Genomic DNA, 7,201 nt, shown 5'->3' with positions numbered 1-7,201 from the left:
TACCATTTTCCATACTTTCATTTTCAGTTTATCTACTCCCTTTGGGCTGAGGTGTGTCTCCTATGGGCAGTATACGGTTACATTTTTGTAAAAATGTAGGCTGCCAGTTTGTGTCTTTTGATTGGGGCATTAAGACTATTGACATTGACAGTTATTATTGTAATATTTTTACCAAATCCTGTAATTGCAGTTTTTTTTCCAGTGTTGATATTTTTTCCTTTTGTTTAACTACTTTACATGTTAGCTGTCTATTTGCCTTTGGTCTCTTTGGTGCTGCTGGCCTCCCTATCTCAGTCTAAGATTCTCTTAGGTATTTTCTTTTATTTATTTTTTTTAATTTTTAGATTGAGTTTATTGGTACATTTTAGGGATACAGTACAGTTACATTCATTATTGGGATCTTGTACCTTTACACAACAGGTCTTGGTTCTCATTTTTTCCCCTTGTCTCTTAGGTATTTTCTGCAATGCTGCTTTAGGGGTCATATATTTCTTTAGGATTTTTTTTTTTTGTCATGGAAAGTCTTTACTTCTCTGTCAATTTTGAAAGCTAATTTTACAGAATATAAAAGTATAAGTTGACAATTGTTTTGCTTTAGGCCTTGAAAGACTTCGCCCCAGGCTGCTTTACTGGCCTTTAGACTTTGTGCTGAGAAATCAACAGTTATTCTGATGACCTTGCCTTTATAAGTTACTTGTTATTTTTCTGTAACAGCAATTGGTATTCTCTCCTTTCGTTGAATTTCTGGAATTTTGATTACTCATGGAGAAGTTCTTTTTTGGTTGTTGAGAGGTTTTTCTAATCATGGAAAGGTTCTTTTCTGGTAGTGGCTATTTGGAGTTCTATACACCTCTTGTACTTGAATATTGAATACTTTCCGTGCATGTGGAAAAAAAATTTGCTGTGATTTCAGTGACTAAATTTTTTAATATTTTCAAGTCATCCCATAATTCTGAGGTTAACATTTTTTTTTCAGTCATCTAGCAGCTGCTGGATACAGCTTTCTTGGTGTCTTGTTTTGAGGGTATGACTGAGTTTGTGATCTCATATATTCATCTTGTGTTCTTTTTCTGACCCTCTGTCCTCACACTGGTCAAAACTACTACCTAGGCTTTCCATTGAATTTTTCATATCATCTAGCTCTGCTTGCTTTCTTTTCATACTTTCTAATTCTTTTCTTAAGTAGTCATTCATGTCTTTTATTGTTTTGCTTAACTTGGTTTATTGTTTGTTTCTTCAAGCTCATTGAATATTTTCTTGATAAAATCCTTTATCTGTTTAATTAAATTCTCTTTGAACTCACCAAACATCTTACGCATTTGGTTATATATTTCTTCTTTTATCTCTTCAAACATTTTGACCATTTTGCTTTTTGGTTCTTTGCCTACAGCTTCCTCTACTTCAGTGTTGGTTAATCAGCTTTGGGGAGTTTCGGGGGGCATCTCATCATTTCTTATGATTCTATTTTTTTGCACTATGGGTTGAAGATCAGTTAGGGTACAGAAATTCTGTTATTATTGGAGAGATCTCTTTACTTAGGTTCTGTCTTCCTGTGATATGTCCTTGGGTTTGATTATGTTTTGTTGTTTATACCCTCTTCAACCTATTCAGCATATTTGAGGGTCTTCTTAGTGTCCAACCTTCTTCTGATGACTTGACTCAGAAAGAAGAAAACAAGCCACAATAATGTTGATAATATAAGGACAAACCAGATATTGGTGTACAATAAAAACCAATTAAAAGCAATAACTATGCCACCATGAGCAATAAAAATCAGCCAAATAATAGAGTCAAAGTCTAACTGGTTATTAACATATAGTAGGAACCAATAATAGCTTCATCTATACATTCTTAGTAGAAAAGAGATCTGCAATAATGATGACACAAATACAAATCAGATAAAGACATTTGGTAAATATCAATTAAAAGCAACTATGTCAACATCAATAATAGAAAAAAATTCAGCAATAATAGCATAGTTAACTAAATAGCTAAAAATTAAAAAAGCTTAATAGTAATAAAAATTAAAATGGAGGGGATGAGGGAAAGAAAAAATGAAAGGAGTAAAACATGAAAAAGAAAGAAAAGGAAGATGAGGAGTGAAAAGAGAGATAAACTATCTGATTAAGGAATAAAAGAAAGTTAATGTAATTAGGTAAAAGTAACAAAAATACAAGAGAATGAAATATCAAAAAAAATAGAGAAGAAAAACAAAGAGCAAAGATAGGAAGAAAGAAATAAAAACAAAAGAATAAAAAGTAAGTCCAAAAAAGTCCTCTATGTGTTTAAGTGAGTGACTTCTTTCCAGGGCCTAAGGAATTTGAATCCCCAGATATGGGTAGGGGGTAGTGAATCACAAATGGATCTTGTTTGTTTCCATGTCTAATAGTTTGGAGTATTGCTTCCCTTTCAATTCACTGAAGAGTTTGAAAAGTAAATTGAACCATTAGATCTCTAAATTTCTTGCAGAATTCAGCAGTGAAACCATCAGGACCTGGGCTTTTCTTTGCTGGTAATTTTTAAATAGCATTCTCAATTTCATTTACTGATATTGGGTTATTTATTTATGGTTATAACTGAAATGTATTGGCTTATCCTTGTCATGTTATTTTTCTTCTATTGGTTCCCTGTCTTTACCTCTGTTTAATTGCTTGCCCTGCCTGGTGGCCTCTTTCTATTGGTATTCTTAGAGTTGTGGTCTTCATTATCTCTTTCTAAAATATCCTTCAGAGCATTTTATAGAGCTGGTTTGGTAGTTACAAATTTCTTCAGTTGTTCTTTATCATGAAAGTATCTTATTTCTTTCTCCATTGATTTTGAAAGATAGTTTTGCAGGGTATATCAATCTGGGTTGGAAGTTGTTTTCTTTCAGGACTTGAAATACTTCACTCCAAGCTCTCCTTGACTTGTGTTGAGAAATGTACTGTGATTCTGATGGGCTTTCCTTTACAGGTGATTTGTTTTGTTTTGTTTTCTCTAACAGATTTTAATAGTCTATTCTTGTTCTGAGTTTCTAGAATCTTGATTATTATATGCCTTGGTGTAGATTTATTTTGATGATGACTCACTGGAGTTTTATATGCCTCACTTACTTGTATGTGAAACTCTTTTTGGGATATTTTCTGCCATTATTTTTGTGAATAAATTTTTATGGTGTTTATATTTTCTTCTGCTTTCTCATTGACTTGTCAATCTTGTGTTGTTCTTCTTTGCATCATCTTGCAGTTTTTGGATTGATTTTTCATGGTCCCTTGCTTTTTTAAAGAAATCTTTCTTTTTGTGGTCACTAACTACAATCCTGTCTTCTACATCTGATATTTAGTCCTCAACTTGGTTCAGATGACTGCATATATTTTCAATGGAGTTTTTAATCTCTTGGATATCTTTGAACCTGTCTCATGGATTACATTTCTTTCTTATGTTGAGCATTCATGGTTTCCATTATTTCCCTAAGCTCCTCTATTATTTTTATCTGTGTCTACTCTATATTCACTGAGCAAGCTCTTCATGTTGATCATCATCCTGAGAAATTATTTATGATCTGATTTTCCCTTCAGCCTCATGCACTTGTTTTTTTGTTTTTTCATTTTTTTTAAAACTTCTGCTAATAGTATTTCAGAAAATTCAGGTGGATAGCTTCTGATTTCCTTTATTACACTGTCCCCTGGACTTGTCCTGGGTGGACTAGAGGTCTGAGGTTGCATTTTGCTTCTGCATCTTGTCATTTTCTATTTTTTAATTTTAATTTGTTTTCTGTTTTGATGCTTGTAAATTTCTTTTGGTAGATAGCTTTATTAATAGTATCAGGGGCTGGGGATTTAGCTCAGTGGTTCCACTGCTTGCCTTACAAGCACAAGGTCCCAAGTTCAATCCCCAGTACCAAAAAAATAAAAACAAATTAATAGTATCAAGGCTTCCCTAGGGAATATCTATTCCTCAGAGATGTCTTCTCTATATAGTTGGTTCTTGATATTTGTGTTTGTCCCAAGATTCTACCTTCCCAATTTATTAGAGATGAGAAATTACTATTTGGCTCAGCACCCAGCACTTTGGTACTGGAATATGGTGAGTTATGACTCCAGATGATCATTGTGCTGTCACACAAGGGAGAGCAATTTATCAAAGCAGATATAGCATCCTGGTTAAAATAGTCTGATTAGCTATAACAATACCATTAAATACAGCCTAGAAATTGACAAACTGTAATGAATGTAACTGTACTGTATACCTAAAATGTACCAATAAACTCAATGAGGAAAAAAATGTTTTAAAAACCTAACAAACTGTGCTATATACTAATTTGGTACCTTTAACCTTAGGAGCAATATCTATAGTTATACAATAAAATCCAACAAACTAGAAGCTTCTATGCATTGTTTCCATTTAGTAGAGCGATTTTACAGTGTGTGTGTGTGTGTGTGTGTGTGTGTGTGTGTGTGTGTGTGTTGGGATCTAAGATGGGTAAAGGACAAAACAGAGAGATAAATGAAGAGAACTATAATAGAAGCAAGATTGAACAACAAATGATGATCACCCAAGCTTTGGTAAACAGGAGAAGTAGATAGGAGAGAAAGAAAGGAGAAAGCAAAAGAATATTGAAGCAAACCACAAAGACCAGAGACAATGTTCACTGGCATGAAAATGTTAAAACATCAAGAAAGTCAGTTGAGGAAATAGAGAAACAAGATGAACAACAAGCAATAAAATAAAACCCTAAATAATCCCCCAAAAAACCAGACAGATAAATGAAAATAAACAAACAGAGAGATAGAGAGAATAAAATTCCACTGCTGCCCACAGTTCTATGGTAGTATTCAAGTCACAGTAGGCCAAATCTGTGCCACCAAGTCTGCTGTAGGATTAGTGCTGAGGGTGGGGCTGGTTTTGGCCTCCAGATATGGAGGCTGAAGTCTTCTGCCAGCATCTTTCTGGATGTCTCTTGACAGCCCACCTACATCTCCTTACCCTCTTTGTCTCTGCACGGCTCTCTCAGTTGCTGTGGCATCCTCAGCCAGAGACAGCCCGAAGCTGCTCCCTGTCCCATGTACAGTTGGCACTTCCCAGACTTTATATAGTCTCCTCTGTTTTGTTTTTTTTTTTCTCTCTCTCTCTTTCCTTTCATGACACTCATCACAGGGCAGAAGAGTGCTGTCTTTCCACTTGTTGCCCCGAGGGTGGCCCAAGGCTGCCTGAATCCATCCCACTTCCATGGTCTGCATCCTTCTCTGGCCACTGGTCACAGGGTAGCAAGGGTGTACTCTTCCACTTACTCCCACTGTAATCCCTTACCTTATTGTTGCTAGAGGTTCCAGTTACCCATTATGGTGCGTGGCAAAACAAAGGAGCAAAAGTTTAGTGGCCAGTCAGGGAGGGAGCAGCTTCCTGGTCACTCACCCTTGTGTATACCAACCAGATTTGTTGCCAGGCTGCAGTGTCTTCTGTTTGCAGGAAGACAAAAGAGGTCAGGGGCCTTACATCTCAGATCTATCCTATGTGGGCTGTTTGCCACATTTTTTGCAGTTTTTTTAGAAACATCCTAGAATGGTATTTCCTGTTCCATGCACCACGTGCCAGTAGCAGCACCACTGACAGCCCTATGGGCTGGTATGCTGCTTAAAGAAGTCCTGTGCCTATGTTTTGTTTGATCTGCAAGTCTCTTATTTCAGATTGATTTTGGCCTCAGGGTGTATATCTATCCCTTTCTTCCAATTACCCAGGTTTTTAGTTGATTTTCTGTGAGCAGCTCTAGTATGGCTTCTTCTCTATTCAACCATGTCAAAAGCCTGTATCTCTTCATGTGATTTTGTTGTCAAAAGGAATGTGGTTCACTCATCAAAACTCTTATAGCTGAACAATTAAAATTTTAGAAATATAATTTCCTCACTTATCACTTCTTTAAAATAAGTTGTATTGGTTTAAGATCTGTTTGCTAAAAATATAAAAGACCAATACCCTCAGATTGGTTTATAAAACAGCTGATTATTAATGGAAATGTAGAATCTTCTAACCAGGCTTAATAAAAACTTTTGCATAACTGGTAGATGCAACTGGAAAGTGAATGTTTTGATTTAGGAGGTAGAATCAACAATACCATCTTTCCTCTCTGAGTTGCAGATCTTAATGAGTTTTTTTCAGTTTAAAAGGTATATAAATCAATATCAAAGGCAACAAAGCTTAAACTTCAGACCACTAGATCACTACAGGTCAAAGTATTAAGCCAAGACTTTCCTCAAATTAAAACAAAACATGTTCTTAAAAAACCAACCACTAATAAAAGAACATAAGCAGATGGTGCCATAGCAAAAGAAACAGCTGGAGAAAAATATTCTGAACATATGCAAAGATACTTAATTCACCCATAAAAAAACTTAGGAACATATTGAAGTCATCCCATCCATGTTGGCAAGAGTGGAGAGAAAGAGGCATAATTTTATATGTTGTTGGTCAGAATATAAATTGGCAAAAATACACTGGATAGCAATTTGACAGTAGCATTGAAACTGAAAATTCACAGACCCATTGCTCTAGCAATTCTAAAGTTAGCACCCACTTGACACTAAAATCAGAAGAGGACATACAAGAAATAGAAACTATCAAGTCAATCTGATCTACAAACAAATATCAACTGAATCTAGTGGTGGTTTTCAAATAATTCTTAAATGTATAGGATAGCTCTCAGAAAAGAAAGTATATTGGTCATTGTTTTAAACTGCAAACAAAATAAACTGATTCATATTTATTTTAGTAGGAATATAAATATACTGAAACAATATTTATAGTACCTTACCAAATTTTCATGAAGACAGGAACCAGGCTCAGAAAACAAGTAGATCAAGAGAAGTTATATATCCAAAATGAGAAAAAAACACCAGGCCACAGAACCAGCCTACTGAGGCTTCCACCACTAGCCCAGAGAAAACCTTCTTGGTTTTTCTGGATCCTAAACTGTTAACTGAAAATTCCTAATAGGTACATTTGATGGCCAAAACTAGCCATGTTCTGTCTAAGCAGCCAGAAGAACCAAAGAAAGAGAAGAACTGGCATCAGCTCTATAATTAGAAGCATGCGTTTTTCACCAAGATAGGTAAGAAGAATCGCCAAGCATGAGGAAGGATCTCAGATGCCAGGTGGCCTAAAATATGACCAAGGTTGGGCTAGAGCTGTAGCTCAGTGGTAGAGCACTTGTCTAGCATGCATGAGG

The sequence above is a fragment of the Fukomys damarensis genome, unplaced genomic scaffold, assembly GCF_012274545.1.
Source record: "Fukomys damarensis isolate Sample0158 unplaced genomic scaffold, DMR_v1.0_HiC HiC_scaffold_37, whole genome shotgun sequence".
Classification (NCBI taxonomy): domain Eukaryota; kingdom Metazoa; phylum Chordata; class Mammalia; order Rodentia; family Bathyergidae; genus Fukomys; species Fukomys damarensis.
This window is presented reverse-complemented; position numbering follows the sequence as displayed.